Genomic DNA, 18509 nt, shown 5'->3' with positions numbered 1-18509 from the left:
GATTCTGCTGCAGTTAGCCAAGCTATTTAAAAGGTGGGGTGCTAAAAAGATTCTGCCCATCAATAACCATATTGGTGGAACTAACTGAAGCTGTAAGAACAACATCTAATTGGAAACTGATTGTAATCAATGTTGAAGAGCTTGAACTCCCATCGCCTTTCACTTAATTATCCATACTATTTGAGATCTGGAAGAGATTCCAAATATTTCCATGGTTTCCTCCACTTCATTCAAACTTCTCTGGGCCACTCTACCTAGAAACAGCACCACTTTTCACTCCACTCACTCAGCTTTCCTTTATTAATGGCACTGATCATGGCCTGACATTCTATTATATACTTATTTGTTTACTGTTTATTGTCTAGCTCTCGCACCAGCATATCAGCTCCATAGTAAAGGGGCCCTGTCTGTGTGATTGCTCTTGCACCAAAGGCATGGGCACAGAGTAGGCCCTTGGGAACCCCTGTATTTGTTTACTGGTGGACTGAATAATTCTTTCCCCACCTTTTAGTTTATATATGAGATTATCTGAGGCTCAGAGAGTGAAGCGACTTGCCCAAGGAAACTAGATAATTGGAGGGAAAGCTGGCCTTAAACCCAGGCCTCTGAATTTCCTGTCATCCTTCCCAAGTAGATGCAATTATGCCACCCCCTGCTTTTGATAGCTCCCCATTGCCTAAAAAGGTCAGCTCTCTTTAGTTTTTCAAGTCTCTCCAAATTTTACCCGACTCACTTATCTATCTTGTCTCCTGACACTCCCTTACATGCCCCATGTTCCTGCCCTGTCACCACACCATGGCTTTCATGCTTGCCATATCTTTGATCACTCTGTTCCCTGCCTCTAGAATACCTTTCCACCCCTCAAAATTCTACCCATCCTTTAAGACCCAGCTCAAATATCACTTTCGCTGTGGGTATCCTCTTTTCTCGTTCTACTCTTTTTCACCAAAATAATCACTCCTTCCTCTAAGTTCCAATAGCACTTTGACCTTCTATCGTAGCACACTTTACATTCCCTCTTGTCTTTCTTCTTTACCAGATTGTGAGTTCTTCATTTTTATATTCACTAGCAACTCCACAGTGCCTGTTATAAACAACTGGAGCAGGGAAAAAAGGAGGGAATACAGGGGACGTGTGCTACCCTTCCATGTTCAATATGATTCCCAGTGACAAGCCTCCCAGTATCCTAAATAACTGTCCCAATGACCCAAAGTTAGTGCTAGAAATGGGATATGACATTTAACATGACAAAACATGAAATCAGCTGGTGAATTGTAGAATATAAATTATATTGCATTCATTCTACGACAATGCTTTTGTTAAATTTGTTCTGTAAAAATGCTACATTCTTTTCCTAGATTAGAAACTACAACAAAAGTTATCAGTACTTTGGGCTAAGATCTTCCCTGTTTCCCGGAAAATAAGACCTAGCCAGACAATCAGCTCTAAGGCGTCTTTTGGAGCAAAAATTAATATAAGACCAGGTATTATATCATATTATATTATTATATATTATATTATAGTATAGTATAGTATAGTAATTATATTATAGTAATTATATTATAGTAATTATATTATAGTAATTATATGATATGATATGATGATATGATATATGATATATGTTATATAAAACCAGTCTTATAGTAAATAAGACCAGATCTTAGATTAATTTTTGCTCCAAAAGACACATTAGAACTGATTGGCTAGGTCTTATTTTCGGGGAAACACGGTACCATTGTTGCATTCAAATAATCTGTACTCCCCCAACTTTTGTTCTTTTCGTGCTATGCCCATGATGCCCAGCACATGGTGTGTGCTCAATATATGTTTGCTGACATGACATAAACTTGGTTTATCAGATGACTTGGGCTGGATGGGATGTAGTCATCGTACTTTGCCTTAAAACTCCACATCAAGGACACAGTTACTCACTTAGCACCGCTCGAAAGAAACCATTCAGATTGCTATCTCGTTTTGTTTCTCTGGACCTAGGATCAACTGGGGTTGTTTGTAACAGACAAAAAGCATAGAAACATGATAACTTGGAAAAACTTTTAAAAGCCACCATTCTGAAAGGAATCACTTATCTTCTTTCAACCCCCACACTACTCTTCCTAAGAGGTAAATTCATGAACATTAGTAGCTAGTATGGATGATGACATTAAAATTGAAAGTGTCAGAGGTTGCCTAAGAAAGTCTTTGTTCAGTAGTATTATTGGGTCACTGATAACAAACTGATAATGACTTAGAACTCTGTGCGGGCCAAAAGAAAGACTAAATCTGATGCTGCAAAAAATGAACATCTTTTAAGATGTTAATTTCAGCTGACTATGTTGATTAGTCAAACAAAAATCTCAACTAAAAATAACAGACAACAAATTTCTTCTTTTTTATCTTTGCCAATTAAAGACCATTCTTTTCACAAAACTGAAGGAAACCCACATTCCGGGCTACCGCTTTTGCACCAGTCAACTCTGGCTATTTCTTCCTCAGCTGGAACATCAGGAGCACCCATGGTTAAGAAATAGTAACCAAGTGCTCATAAGCTCTTTCTTCGGAACACTTGTCAAGAAATCTCTCTTCATTCAGCTCTCCTCCACCCAAAAGACACACAGCCTGAAAGCTTTGCTGCTTTGTCCATCAAGGTTTATTCAAAACTATCTGAAATCTTCTTTGTAATAAGAAATACATATTAAAGTATCCGCTTGAATGAGTACCATACCTTATTTATCCCAGAGTTACAACTGTTAATGTCTAATATTTTAATGTGCTTTCCTCAGATGTAAATAAAGCTGTAGGGCCTCTGACCTATATAGGAAAGTAAAACTGATCTAAACATCAATATTATAAACAAAATGAACTCCCCTTCCTACATGTGTGTACACACACACACACACACACACACACGTGGCATTACACCTAATATACAATGAACTCAGGCACAGATCTTACAACATAACGATAACTGCTGCGCACTAAATGGTCCTCTAATGGTTCAAAGAGTTCCATCTTCCTGAGCATCTAACCTATTAGCAGGGAGAGATTACAAGCAATGGAAAGAACTCAGCTCAGTTACTTAACCTCTGAACCTTAGCCTTCTCATCTATAACATGAGGGGTTGGTCTAGAACAGCGCTGCCCCATAGAAATATAATGCAAGCCACACATGCGAGCCACGTATGTAGTTTTTCATTTTCCAGTATGCATATTTTAAAGAGCAAAAGCAGGTAATATTAATTTTAATGATGTTTTATTCAATCTAACATACCTAAAATATTAGTTTAACATGTAATCAATATTTTAAAAGTATTAATGACATTTTACATTCTCTTTTCATGCCAAGTGTTTGAAACTTCCAGCACGTCTCAGTTTGGATAAGCCATATGTCAAGTGCTCAGTAGCCACCTGAAACCAGTGGCTGCCGTATGAGACAGCACAGGTCTAGATGACCTCTGACATTTCTCTCAACACTGGAAGTAATTTTAATAAAGGGACTATGAGATTCATAGATCAGGAATACTTAGAAAAACTATAAAGTATTTCCGTGAATACTCTCTATTTATTCTCATTCAAAATGGCACTTGGCTTTGTTTACGCTTTTATTTTTTAATTCAATGGAGCTGGATTTGTAAACAACAGTGTAGGAGGTCTGTTCTACTACCTGCATGCAGACTTACCCTGTTCTCACTAGCACAGCCACTGTCCTACAAACCTAGAAGGAGGTTAAGAACATTCAGAACAATGTATAACTGCTGAATGAATGAGACTCCTAAAAATTCCTAATTAAAGAAAAACTACTGTTAAAAATGAGAATTCAACAGAAATGACAAAAATATTTGATAATCATGTTACCTTCCACATATTAAGATACTGCATGAAACACAAATTTGCACATGCTTTTGGAACTGTTTCTCTAATTACTCAACATGCACCGAGAAAGATTCATGCTGCTTCTCCCACACTGTCTTGCTTATTAGTCCCTTTGTGATCAATGAGCTGACCATGCCAGATGGCTGGTCTGGGTGAAGAGCACCATATGAGAGCGGAGAACAAAGCAAAGCTAACTGGCCTTCCCAGGAATTGAACCTGTGACCCCTGACCTCATTAACTACAGAAAACAGTTAACCCATCACAAACATAGCTAGGGCAGCAGATTATAAGTGCCAAGAAAGCTCATTGCATCTGTCACAATATACTCTGGTAGAGAAAAAGTCACTAAATTTATTAAGAACTTTTCAAAATGAGGAATATTCTAAATGCAATCATTTAGGGCAGCCTGGAATTCATCAGCCGTGGCTTAGCAGATCTATTGAATCTGTCACAAGCTTCCCTAAAAACATCAGCTGTGGCCCCCACCTGAGACCATGAATGGCCTTCACAATGGATTTCTGATGTTTCCTCTTCCAAATACAGTGCTCTTGGGACCATGGCCTTTCCTTTTGATTTCTCCCAAATGAGGACACCCTGGGCTAACAATTATATACAAGAATTTTTAGATGATTTACTCAATCCAGCTTATTTTAGATTTCAGTAATAACCAAGTTCCTCTGTTGCAGCCCATCACCCCGCCTGCTCCCCATCTCCCACTTAATGCCAGCCAATCCCCCACCAGGTGAGTGGGATGAGGCCAGTGGAGCTCTGGGTGGGTTGTTCTTACTTTTCCCAGTAAAAAGCCCTACACCTTTTTAGCAAGTTGTCCTTCCTTTATCGTTACTGGGAATAATTCCTCTGAGCAGCTGCTATCTGCTTTTAAATTCTAACAACCTGTCTTTACTGAGCTGAGTACTTACTTCTGATCTAAATATTTCCCAAAGTGTTTCAGGGATACAGTTTCTGTATCTTTTCCTCAAATACTTAATATTCAAGTCCATAATGGTTTCAGAAGTAAGTTTATTGAAATTTCCACTTAAGCCTCAAAAAAATTATTTGAAACATTCTACAAACATATGGAAGAGCTAGTGAAGAATTTAAAATCTGAGTAACGGTATTTCTGTTTTTCATTTTTGACATTTTAAATGGAATCACCTTTCCACATGCACATGTACTAGAATATAAAACCTATTATATATGGTTGTACTATTCGACTTCTTAAATATTTCTGGTAACATGTGACTATAAGGCATTCGACATCTCCTCAACATTTTTACTCAGTTTTATTTCCACAAAGTTACTTAAAATGATTTTTTTAAATTTATGGATTAAGAGTTTGTAATCCTGCACTTCTTATATATCTGTAGAAATCATACATATCTGTTAACCTGAAATATGCATATGTATCTGCCTCAAAACCACTAGTACAAATAAATAGCTAAATTGATTTTGCTCTTCTTATCTCTAAGAATTTTCACATCAAGAATAAAAGTAGTACAAAATGTAGTGGTAACTGAGTTTAGTATCTGCCTGAACATACAAATTACAGTGAACACTCAATAGCTGGAATTTTTTTTTAATATACAACCAATTAACGGGGTGCTCGCTTCAGCAGCACATATACAATCCATTAAGGGTTAAGAGTCAGACAAAAGAAATAAATTAATAAAATAAGCATAAAATGTAAGTTCACCACATTTGTACACAATCTCATTAGGGACAAAACGATTTTTTGAGGGCTAACCTCAGCATGAAATCTGATATTCAACAATAAACGAAACAGTACATCCATTGTTATCTAATCTTAATAGAAAATGATGACTGATGAAGAGAAATAAATGGATTTTCAAACCTCATTAATAAACCATGAAACGGCTGTTCTTTGTCATGAGCTACACAAATTCTGATTTAAAAAACTATCAGTTTGAAAAGACAAACCTTAACTCAACAAATAAACTGTATAAACAAACTATAAAGCTCCATGTACACAGAAGCTACAATACAAAAGCAGGAGCATATTTATATATCTTTAAGCACCTGGTAATCATCTTATTCATAAGATACACTCCTACATATGGACAGCAATATGCAAACCAGACACTACAAGTCAATCTACAAGACATAGTATGAAAAAAAGTGAAATTTGCCTTTCATTGTCACTTAATCATGTATTTGTATTCTAAGTACTATTTATAAAATATATTTCTTTAATATTCTTTCTCAGTATTTTTAAAAGAGAAAAGTCCCAGAAATACCCAAATTTTTAAATTAAAATACTGCTAAAAATTTAAGAAATACCTGCAAAAACTGAAATACAAAGAAATACATTAATAGGACAGTTACGGTGGTTTCTTATAAGTATTTTACATAAATACTTTACTGACTGGTGATTCTGAAACAAATCAATACACTGTAAAGTACTCTTTGCAGCTCTTAAGTCTTCATTTTGTGCCTAACAAAAGCTGACACTCATTCGTAATGAAGTATTTTTATACTTACATAGCTTTCCTGTCTCTTCTGAAGATATATTAAACCTTTGGGTGCTCAATAAAACTGACCAATTAATTGAATCTACCATAAAAACCTGAGAAGCTATTCTAAAATTTTTACATTAAGGACCAGCAAAGTCAAAATAAATTACTAGTTTACCCAGTATGCTTTCTTACTTTACTAAGTTCAAAATTGTCTTCAAATGCATTCTTTTAAAGGAAACTATAAAAGATGTACCAAAACAGGTAAATTCTCAATATCGCCATTCAAATTTACCTAAAAGAAGAAATGATACATCCTCAGAAATCACAGTGAGAGAACATCAGAACAGAGTATAGGGGAAAGCAGAGAGCTTTGGGGTCAAACAGAACTCAGTTTGAATTTTTGCTTTATCTCTTACTAACTTTATGACGTGCGGCAAGTAAATAAAACCTCTTTGAGTCTTAATTTCAATTAACAAATGGAAACACAAGGTCAAACAAACTACAGGCTGTTGTGAGCACTAAATTAGATAACATATATAAATAGGCTGATTGGCACAGTACCTAGTCCATAATCATACTCAATAAATGACTGTAATTACTAAGAAATGTTTAAAAATCTATATTCAGTGTAATTTAATATTCAAATTCCAACTGATATTGTAAATCATTAGAAGGAAAAATATAAAGATTCAATAACAGATTTTTCTTTAATGCACTTAACCTGATTATCCTTTACATTAATGTTTTTCAAACTGCAGGTGCTGACCCACCCATTAATGGATGTGAAATCATTTAGTGGATCTCAACCAGCATTTCTAAATAGAATAAAAAATATAAGACTGCATTGCACATAGGAAGTCTAAGTATTGATTCATGAATTTTTAAAAAAATTAAACACATTTTGTAATGTATCTATAAACTGAATAACAATGTAAAACACATCTCTTACTGTGCTAAAAAGTTTAAAAACCACTGCTTCACATTGTAATAACAACAATTAGTTGACACTGAATGCTTAGTTTCTACTAGACATTGTGCTAGGCACATATGCTATTTCATCTTCCCCCAAATCCTATAAGGTAGGTACTATAACTTTCTCAATTTTACTAATGAGGAAACTGAGACTTAGATTAAGTCACTTAGTGTGGGGACAGAGCCCCAAAAAGCAGTTTCCAGGTTCTCGGCCTCACATAGAAAGGTGCTGGCTCAGGTAGTAAATGGCCGTCGACTGTGATCAAATGGCCATCAGCCGTGGCTAGTTGGCCATCAGCTGTAACCAGTGAGCCATTGGGCACTAATATAACTGCCGTGGCTAGGCTAGCAAAAAAGGGGGAGACAGCAAGAAGATGGTGGCTGAGTCTGCAAACGGCACAATGAAGGTTGAGAATTGTGTTGCTCCTGGTTCCTGTGTCTCCAACCCAGCTGCCAGTGAGAGTATAGTGGTATGACTCCCCTACCTATGGCTCCGTGGGTGTTCCTTTTTGGCCTCACCATGTCCTGCGTTCTTATGTGGGGAGTGGGAACAGAGACCCCGCCTGACACCCCGCACGACACTTGGCGTAGTCGGCAGGATCCCCTGCACTACAAATGGCGCAGCGAGCAGGGTCCCCCACACGACACATGGCGCAGCGAGCAGGGTACGGTGTCGGCCAAAGCTCTCCGAAGGACGGTGGAGCAGTTTGTGCCTATGAACACTCAGTTGCAGGAAGACCAGGAGAAGCAGCTGCCTGAGAGCTGGACCCCCGTGGAGGGGTGGGAAGACGTGGACGGTTCCCCAACCAGCAGAGGCCGGAGAAAGCGAAGGTTGTTGCGGCCCCGTGGGCTGGGAAGTGCTTGCTGAGGCAGCCCGGATGCAGGACTTGTAGTCCCAGGAGGAAAGGCTTGCTGAATCCTCCGGGAGCTGAGGGTGAGGTCAAGGTCATCCCTCACCCCCAGGACAGCCCTGGCGAATGACTATGGACTATGGGGAATTGCCTTCCATCCCTAATTTAATTGACCACTTGACTATTTGTTTGGGAACATACCACTATGTAGTGGAACTGGCAGATGTTTGCTATTGTGTCTTGACCGGCCACCATTGAGAATATGTAAGCACCTTGACTGTGAGCCGCTGTTGTTCCAGCACGGTACCCTGAGAGGCCCAGAGAGAGTGGCAGTGCCCTGAGAGCCCTGGCTGTGTCCAGGAAGTCTGGCTGTGTCCAGAGAGAGTGGCAGTGCCCTGAGAGCCCTGGCTGAGTCCAGGAAGTCTGGCTGTGTCCAGAAGTACTGGTGGTGCCCTGAGAAACCCTGGCTGTGCCCGGGGAGACTAGTGGTACCCTAAGAAGTCCAGGAAGCCTGGCTGTGCCCAGAAGTACTGGTGGTGCCCTGAGAAACCCTGGCTGTGCCCGGGGAGACTAGTGGTACCCTAAGAAGTCCAGGAAGTCTGGCTGTGCCCAGAAGTACTGGTGGTGCCCTGAGAAACCCTGGCTGTGACCAGAGAGCTTGGCTGTGTCCTCCAGGCTCCTCGCACAGGGCCCCTCGCGGAAGACGCTTGTCGCGTAGATTGTGAGGCGAGACCCTGTAGGGGTGGAGTGTGGGGACAGAGCCCCAAAAAGCAGTTTCCAGGCTCTCGGCCTCACATAGAAAGGTGCTGGCTCAGGTAGTAAATGGCCGTCGACTGTGATCAAATGGCCATCAGCTGTGGCTAGTTGGCCGTCAGCTGTAACCAGTGAGCCATTGGGCACTAATATAACTGCCATGGCTAGGCTAGCAAAAAAGGGGGAGCTAGCAAGAAGATGGTGGCTGAGTCTGCAAGCGGCACAATGAGGGTTGAGAATTGTGTTGCTCCTGGTTCCTGTGTCTCCAACCCAGCTGCCAGTGAGAGTATAGTGGTATGACTCCCCTACCTATGGCTCCGTGGGTGTTCCTTTTTGGCCTCACCATGTCCTGCATTCTTATGTGGGGAGTGGGACCAGAGACCCCGCCTGACACCCCGCACGACACTTGGCGTAGTCGGCAGGATCCCCTGCACTACACTTGCCAAGGATGCAGAGCTGGTAACTGGTAAATCCAGGGTTCAAATTTAGTCACTGACTCCAGAACTTGCATATTTAACTACTTCATAAGTAGCAGGTTGTAAAATATAACTTTTCCTTATAGAAAAGTTATTCAAAAGGTAGATTTTTTCATGAGGCCTAATTCGAGAGTGATTTTCTAGAGGTACAGCCTATCTTGGAGAAGGCAGTGTGATTCCGAGGCGAAAGTACTAGGCATGAGATCCAGCTTTGGTCCCTGGCATGGCTGCTTCAGTGGCGAAGAGTTGGCAAGTCATTTAATCGCACTGTGTCTGGATTTCCTCACCTACAAAACGGGAATGATAATATCTGCCCTGCCTCCCCACGGGCCATTGTGAGGAAGTATATGTACATATAACAAGTGAAATGTTCCTTTGTGCTACTCAGTTATATGAGATGATCATTAATACCACCCAAGGGGCCCCATCTGTTATAGAAACATACATCAAATATCATCAAAAAAAGGAAGGTCACCAGGCTTTTATAAACTGTATGTGGAAACACTATGCACAGTTCTTGGCACATAGTAGGCTTTCAGTAAATGTTCATTAAACTAAAAGAAGTAAACCAACTTGATTTTTATCATGTTTTACCCATTTGTATTGCATTTTTCATTAATTCATCCTTTCGACAACAATTTATCAAATATTTAGTATATATCAGATTAGAAATGTAGACTACAAAAAAAAAAGACTAAAAGACCATCCCTTGCCATGGAGAATTTCATATTAATTTCAATTAATTTTTCCAATATTGTGTAAGAGAAAATTATAAAATACAGTCTCCTCACCTAATAGTAGTAGTAGTAGTAGTAATAATAATAATTTATCTTTATTATACTGCTTTATAGTTTAGAAAGAACTACAGGCACGCCTCGGAGATATGGCAGGTTCCATTCTAGACCACCGCAATAAAGTGAGTAGTGATCTTTTTGCAGGTAGAGGGCCTTGCTTTCAATTTGTAAAAAAAAAAAAAAAAAAAAAAAAAAGAAATGCAACACCTGTGAAGCGCAATAAAGCCGAGCTCAATAAAAGGAGGTATACCTGTGTATGGTAGCTTTTGTTTCTCACACCAATTGCCTTAATACTGTCTGTATTTTAGTCTGTATTAAGTCTGTATTATTATAACTTCCTGACTCCAAATTCAGTGCCAATTACTGCTAAGTCTTTACAGTGAAAGTTTCTCTATGTTGGAGGTGACTGTAAAAATAAGGTTTTTAAAAAAACGTTTTAAATAATACTGGAAAGGTGTGATCTTGTAGCATGATTTTTTTCCCTTCACATTTCTGAGTTGAAGTAATCGATAATGCAACCATTATCACCTATATAAATGCATTCTTCAAAATATTTCTTTAAAAAACCTGCCTTTGATTTTTTTATAGGCAATTTTCTATTGAATATTTTGAACAAGGATTCAGTGTTCTCATAGAATAAAGGAGGTAGTAGTAGTGAAAGTGTCCTCCTTTGTTGACTTTTAAAAATTACTCAAAATTGATTGTTGTTTTCCTATTCCTGAGTCACATGCAATGCCAAATAATTGTTAGCCATTGTATACATTCAGCAGCTATTATAGGTGATTTTTACAGGGAAACGATGATTTAATGACAACTTAATGAGCTGAAAATTTGCTGCAGGATATTTACTAAGAATCTTTTACTAAAACTGCCTTATCCTTTGTATTCTAACCACTCCCTCTGCATCACCACGATCCCCAACACACATACACACACACAGACACACACACACACACACACACACACACACACACACCCCTACACCAGATCAGTTTCCGGATTATTATTCATAAAACTCTATTAAAATTTCACAACACATGGTCGTAGTTACTAGGTTTTGTCCCTCCTCCCAACACCCACGGAATCAACGTGTCTTTAAATATACATATGCTCTTAAAATCCAGAATTCAGCAAATGATTCCGATGCGTCTATTCTGAGAACATTTAATATAAAATGTAAACGTCTGCCCTTCTGTTTACTGATAACCATGAATAAAAGCCATACCCCACCCACCGTATCCGTAGGATTAGGTGTAATCTCGCCACTACAGAGCTCTGCAAGAAAGGACGGTTATAGAACCAGGAAAACCATCGCCAGAAACCCTGGGAGAAGATAAGGAAAACACATTTTACACCATTGGAAGCGTGCAATCTCCCGGCTCCAGCCCTTGGTAAACAGAGAAAACCTTTGTCCTATCTTAGCCATCAAACCGGGGGCTCATCAGAATTGGGGCAACAAGAGTTGGTACGAAATGGCTTGGCAGAGGTTAAACAAAGCAATGCAGCGCATGCGGGGGTAGAGGGCTGCCCCTGGTCAGCGTCCGAGATCTGAGTCCAGAGATCCTAGCGTCCGAGATCCCAGACCCTGGTCAGCGTCCGAGATCCCAGAGTCTCGCTCTGCCCCCACCCGCAGCCGGGACCCCAGCCGGGGACCCCGGGACAGCATGCCGCGGCGCGGGAAGGAGAGAAGGAATAAGAAGGTCCCACGCTCTCGGCAAGTTCCCGAGGACTCAGCATGTCCGCAGGTTCCCTCGAGTGGGATCCCAAACGGCTCACACCGCGCGCGGGTTCCTCCGGGAGGGTCCGCGCGGCACACGCCGAGACACCGCCCCAAAGTCCACCGCGCGCCTCGCAGACCCCACGCTCCCATAGCAAGGGCAAAATCGGGGATCCCGGGGCGCCGGGGGGGGGCCCGACCCCGGGTTTCGTGAGTGGAGGGGAGAAGCCCGCCCGCTGCCCCCATTGTCTGGCTCCCGCCGCGGGCCGTCAGGGCGCTCACCTGAGGTCTCCGCCTGGCGCCGTGGCCCGCAGAGCAGCTGGCTGGTGATGGGTGGTCCTGCGCGGGCGGCACACGCGGCTGCCCAGCCCGCCGCTGCCCAGCCCGCCGCTGCCCCGCAGCACCAGCAGCCTCCGCAGCAGCACCAGCAGCGCACCCGCCTCTCAGGCGGCCGCGGCCTCCATTGCTCTCCCCGCCGCCGCCGCCGCGCGGCACTGCGCGCCGGGCCCCGCGCGGCGTGGTCACATGCTCCACCGGCGCCTCGGGCGCTCGGACCCGCGCCGCGGCCCCGCCCGGCTTCGTCCCTACTCCGCCGGGCGCCGCTGCGGGGCACCCGACGCCCCAAGTTCCCTCTTGCGCCCTCCGGCAGTGGCGCGCGCGAGACTGCTCCCCTCCCAGGAGGTGCCCAGACACCGGGAGCCGGCCGCAGGGAAGGGCGTGGGGTTGATCACTGCCCTCCCCACCACTGTAAGGGGATGGCCCGAGGTGTGGCTGAACGCGTGGGGTCGGAGGTTACTGCGATGGGTTCACAGGAGGCTCACGTGGAGCAAGAACCCGCGATCGCCAGTCACGACCCCACGCGATGCAAATCCGACCCTTGGTTACCTGGATGAGCCAGAGACTAACGGAAGCGACCCGGACTCCAGAGATTGTTTCGTCCTGCAGAGCCCCGACAGAGAAATGGCACTGGGACTCCTGAGAGTCGAACAAGTTTAAAGATGCCACACAGAAATAGAGAAGTTTGGAATCGCTTTGCTGAGCGCTGTACGTCACAACAGTGACATTGCCATTGGACATTATTGATCCTAGCCATAATGAAATTATATAGTGACTTTGATGTTTTAAGGAAAATATTTGTCTTTTCCTTTTGTGGCCTAACTGGAAACACTGAGACTTTTCCTTCGTACTTTTTGCTTTGACTATTTCAATGAAACTCTTGTAAATCAATTTTTGGTGATCTTTTTCTTTGTTATTCATGCAAAGATGCTGCATTTAGTATTGTTACTAATCAGGAAATTTAAAACAAAGCAAAAAAATCCTTAGTGACAAAAGATGCAAACAATGAAAGGTAACCCTAATAAGCTAGAAGTCTCAATGCGAAACACGGGACTAATAATTCAAATGCAGGTGCATGACTTAGAAGGAACAACTTTGATACTGGGAGAATCTAGTACATGTTACTTATCCAACTGGGTTTTTCCAGATAAACATTTTAATTAATACCAGGTTGTGTATTTTTGTAAATACAGATTTCATTCAATTGTTCATTGCTTACATATCCTAAAGTATGCCTACTTTATTCCAAATAAAGACTAGTGAAGAGTTTTATAAAGTGTTGAGCAAGTTCCTTTGGATTTACTACAGTAGCACTAGAAGTTCCCCAAAGTAAAAAATTAAATCTGTGTACAACATATACCTGAAGTCTTTTTGTTGATATATTATAGTTTTGCCAACGACATGAAAACATACTCTATAAAAAATTTGAGTTTACATAAATCAGGTATTGGTCTACTGCCTTTTAATTTTGCCAAGCAAGGTATATCCCAAATTACACACCCTTAAAATATTGAAAGAGTTCTAGAGAACTTATGCTTACATTAGAGCTCTCTAGCTGGACTTGGTGTCTTATGAGCCTCAGAAATCAGACCACACTTTAGACAGGGTGCTGTTTTTCCCTTGCTTTTCAAACATATGGGTTCATGGTTGCTATATACATGGCTGCAACAACAGTGTGGCACCTCACACCAGGTATCAGTCCACTATTCCACTTTTGAAATAGCTAACTGCCTATCAGTTAAGACAGATTTTCAGAGAGCATAATACAATACAAAAGAAAGATGGAGAACACTAGGAGTTTTTAAAATATTTAACCATTTAACTGCTTATTGGGGTTACAGAAAGGATGTGAGGAAGAAATTATATAGTTAAACCAGTAGTTCTCCATTGTGGGTAATTTTGTCCTCTAGAAGATGTTTGGCAGTGTCTGGAGTCAGTTTTGTTTGTCACAACTAGTTGGCAAGTGCGACTACTGGCATCTAGTGGGTAAAGGCCAGAGATGCTGCTAAAAAGTCTACAATGTGCAGGACTGTCCCACAACCAAGAATTATCTAGTTCAAAATGTCAATAGTGCCAAGGTTGCAAAACCCTGAGTTAGACCACAGACTTCCAAAGCCTCTTGATTCTGTACTCTGCCATGTCTGCTTAATAATTTCTGTATTCACATTGCATTTTCTTAGTGCTCAGGAAAGGAGTACAATAGTAAGATCTTTCATTGGGAGAAGAGACTAAGGAACTGAGTGGGACAAAAAGTGATTGTGCAGATAAAAGTCACACATAATAAAGAGAAAAAAGCAAAAGCTAAAGTAATAGAAATATTGTAGTATAGAAATATCTTCATTGCGGATTCCTCAGGACTCTGTTGTGTCTTCCCAACAGCCTTGACCTCCAAAGTGAGAAAACTGAAGTATACCATCGTTTTGAAAGTTTCCATTAGTCAGGCATAAGGTTAGTAAATCCCTCCTGGCCATTCCGGGGATGGACTGTTGTGAATATTCTGAGTTCAAGGTGAGTGAGGTGGGTTTTTTAAGTGGCTCAGAGGACAGCCAGCAGCTCCTGGGATGGAGTGAGAATCAGAACATCTATCCAAGTAATGGCTTTCTGTCCCTAGACATGGGTCCATGGATAATTCAGTTAACTTCAGATATTTCCTCAAACCCGTGAATAACTGTTTCATCTCGCGTATCTTACCTCTAAATTACAAAGTTATGATGGTGTCTAAAAATAAAGTAATGGAAGAGTATACTAGGCACATATGAAAAGAATACATATAGGGACAACTGGATATCAAAATATGCAAAAGAATGCAGCTGGAAAAAAAAAAGAATGAAACTGGACTGCTATCTTACACCATATACAAAAATAATTCACAATGGATATAGTCCTAAAAGTAAGAACTAAAACTATAAAACTCTTAGAAGAAAACATAGGAGTAAATCTTCACATCCTTCAGGGTTAGACAATGGTTTCTTAGATATGATCCCAAAAGCACAAGCAACAAAAAATAAATAAAATTTTAAAACTTTTGTTCTGCAGATGCAATCATCAAGAGAGTGGAAATATGACCCAAAGAATGGGAAAATATACTTGCAAATTATATATCTGATAAGGGACAGAATATATAAAATATATAAAATATATAGAATATATAAAAACTTGTACAACTCTACAGCTCAATAGTATCCCAATATCCCAATTTTAAAATGGGCAAAGGCTCTCAATAGACATTTCTCCAATGAAGATATACAGATGGCCAATAAGCAAATGAAAAGATGTTCAAGACCATTAATCATCAGGGAACTGCAAATCAAAACCACAATGAAATACCACTTTATACCCACTAGGATAGCTACAGTGAAAAAGATAGTAAGTGTTGGTGAGGAGGTAGAAAAATTGGAATCCTCACACATTGCTAGTGGTAATGTAAAATGGTGCATCCACTTTGGGAAACAGTACTTCCTAAAAAGGTTAACTATGACTCAGAAATTCCATTCTTAGGTATACACCCAAGAGAAATAAAAACATATGTCCACACAAAACATGTACATGAATGTTTATAGTAGCAGTATTTATCATGGCCCAAAGTGGAAACAATCCAAAAGTCCATCAACTGACGAATGGATTAAACAAAATAAGGCATTATCCATACAATGGACTATTATTTGGCAATAAAAAGGAATGAAGTACTGACAGATGTTAGCACATGGATGAACCTTGAAAATGTTATGCTCAGTGAAAGAAGCCAGACACTAAAGACCATATACTGTATAATTCCATTTATATCAAATGTCCAGACAGGCAAATCTGTAGACACAGTAGTATATTTATGGTTGGGGGAGGAGAGTTGGGGGAAATGGAAAACAATTTTTAATGGATATGGGATTTCTTTTGGGGATGATGAAAATGTTCTAAAATTGATTGTGGTAATGGTTGCACAACTCTGTGAATATACTAAAAATCATTGAATCATACAATTTAAATGGGTGAATTGTATGGAGATATATAAATTATATCTCAATAAAGCTATTTTTAAAAAGGGAAGAAAGCATAAGTAGCAATATTAATATCTGGTAAAAGTGATTTCAAGGTAAAAAGTATCAAATGTTAAAAGGTATAAGCCAACAAAAAATTATTACAGTCCTGAAACTTTACGCATCCAACAATAAGAGCTTTTGAATTACTTAAGCCAAAAAGTGAAAAAAAGGAAAAGTTAAAAATCTGCTTTCATAAGTGGGAGAGTTTTCAACTTTTCTTAGACATTGATATGTCTCATAGACAAAGATAACTAAATAGAGAATTAACAAGCTTGATCTAAAAGATATCAAGGGACAGCCGGATGGCTCAGTTAGTTGGAGCGCAGGCCCTGAACAACAGGGTTGCCAGTTCAATTCCCACGTAGGCCAGTGAGCTGTGCCCTCCACAACTAGATTGAAGGACAATGACTTGGAGCTGATGGGCCCTGGAGAAACACACTGCTCCCCAATAAAAAAATTTAAAAATTTAAAAAATAAAAGATATCAAGAAATATGTACCCAACAAACAGAAAGCATTCAAAAAGCAAAATTCATGCAGACCATGTTCTTTGATAAAAATTCAATAAATTAGAAACTTGCACAAAATCTTGCTTCAAATAAAGTTTATTATTCAGTCCTTTTATAGAATGAACTCTTGTTTCTGTCAACATTTTTGTGGTTGATGTTATTGTTTTCAAACGTACTGTTTCTGTCCTTTATTATTTTGGTAATTTTGCAGGGGGTGGGGGTTGTGGAGCGGGAGTTGCTGTTACTTTTTTCTAATCTCTTGAGTTAAATGCTTGCTCATTTGTTAACAGTTTTTATTTCCTAATTAACATATTTAATGTTATAGGTTTTCCTCTCATTACTCAGACTTTAGGTGTGTCCCACAATTTTGATTCTAGTGGTTTAATTATCACTTATCAGTCTAAATTATTTCATCCTTTATGATTTTCATCTTCACCAAAATTTAGAAAAATCTTTTAGTTTCCAAACACATTGAAGTTTTTTCCATCCTTTTATTATTATATTCTAATTTATGCCTTAGAGTTAGAGAAATGATTTATATAATTTAAACCTTTTGAATTTGAGGTTTCCTTTAAGGGCTATTATGTGGTCTATTTTTCAAATGTAAGAGATGTGCTTGAAAAAAATTCTATTAGTTGGGTGTGAAGTTTTATAGGTATATATCTATATAGGTATGTTTATGATGACTATATCTTCTTGTTCTATTGTTCTTGTTGTTCACTAATATATTTTGGTTCCTTTCCCCTAAAATATTATCTCATCAGATAGTAAGACTGATACTCCAGCTTTTTGGTTCCCATTTGCCTGGTGAATCTTTTCCATGCTTTTATTTCCATTCTATGCTTTTTTAATTTTAAGTACTTTTCTCTTGTAGTTGACATATTTTTTAAAAATCTAATCCGATTCTGTCTTTTAATTGATGAGTTATGTTCATTTATGCTTACTGTGGTTACCCTTACATAAGGATTTATTTCTGCCACCTTGTTTTATCTTTTCCATCTACTGTATTTTTTTTTCCACTTTCCCTTAGATCAAGTATTTTTCTGCTGGTTTAAACATTAAATCACCTTTAAAATTGTTGAAAGGTAACTTCGCCGTTACTAATTATGTGTCCACAGGCAAATCTTACCTGTGCTCTCATCTGTAAAATGAAAATAAAGGAGAATATGGTTGTTGTGAGAATCAAATGAGTTAATATACGTAAAATTCTTAGAATAATGCCTGGTAAGAATAAAGTTCTATATAAGTGTTCACTGTTACATCATTATGATGGTTGCTCTCAAGACGCGTATTCTTTCTCCTTGATTTCTGAAACATCAATATTTCCATCCTTTCCCAACAAGAAAAGTATTTTACCTCTTCTCATGTTCCTTTGTTCTTTTTCTCCTCTTCCCCACCATCCAGCATGTTGGTATTATTCAGATTCTAATTTTTGATTTGAATTATTACGAATACTCATATACTTTTTTTTTGTCCCTCCACCATCTCCTATACTTCTCTAAGTGATTACTTCCTCCCAGTGTTTTCAATATGGATCTTCACTTGACAAATCTTCTGAGACTTTGTATGCCTTAGATTTTTCTTACACCTTTAGATATGACAGCATAACTAGCTAAATAGGTTCAAAATTCTTTTCTTTCAATATTCTAAAAATGCTATGTTGCTCTTATTTCCAAGTGTAGCTATTGAGAAGTTTAATGTCTTAGTCCATTTGGACTGCTATAAC

At 39.6% G+C, this 18509-nt stretch overlaps 1 protein-coding gene across 6 annotated transcripts in view; it reads right to left on the bottom strand.

The window, feature by feature from the left end:
• The window catches only part of CRACD (capping protein inhibiting regulator of actin dynamics), a 256852-nt gene extending 243450 nt beyond the window's left edge, over positions 1 to 13402 (bottom strand). For 4 of the 6 annotated variants that reach the window (XM_033105797.1, XM_033105789.1, XM_033105798.1 and 1 more), the window contains exon 1: positions 12189 to 12310. The gene's annotated coding sequence lies outside the window, so the exon portion shown is untranslated. Of the gene's footprint in view, positions 1 to 11423; positions 11446 to 12188; positions 12311 to 12791 lie in introns of those variants that run through there. The other 2 variants (XM_033105791.1, XM_033105790.1) reach the window with 2 other exon arrangements.
• Between the last annotated feature and the right edge of the window lie 5107 nt (positions 13403 to 18509).

Source organism: Rhinolophus ferrumequinum, chromosome 5 (assembly GCF_004115265.2).
Source record: "Rhinolophus ferrumequinum isolate MPI-CBG mRhiFer1 chromosome 5, mRhiFer1_v1.p, whole genome shotgun sequence".
Classification (NCBI taxonomy): domain Eukaryota; kingdom Metazoa; phylum Chordata; class Mammalia; order Chiroptera; family Rhinolophidae; genus Rhinolophus; species Rhinolophus ferrumequinum.
The sequence above is the reverse complement of the archived record's forward strand: the minus strand, read 5'-3'. Positions and strand labels throughout refer to the sequence as shown.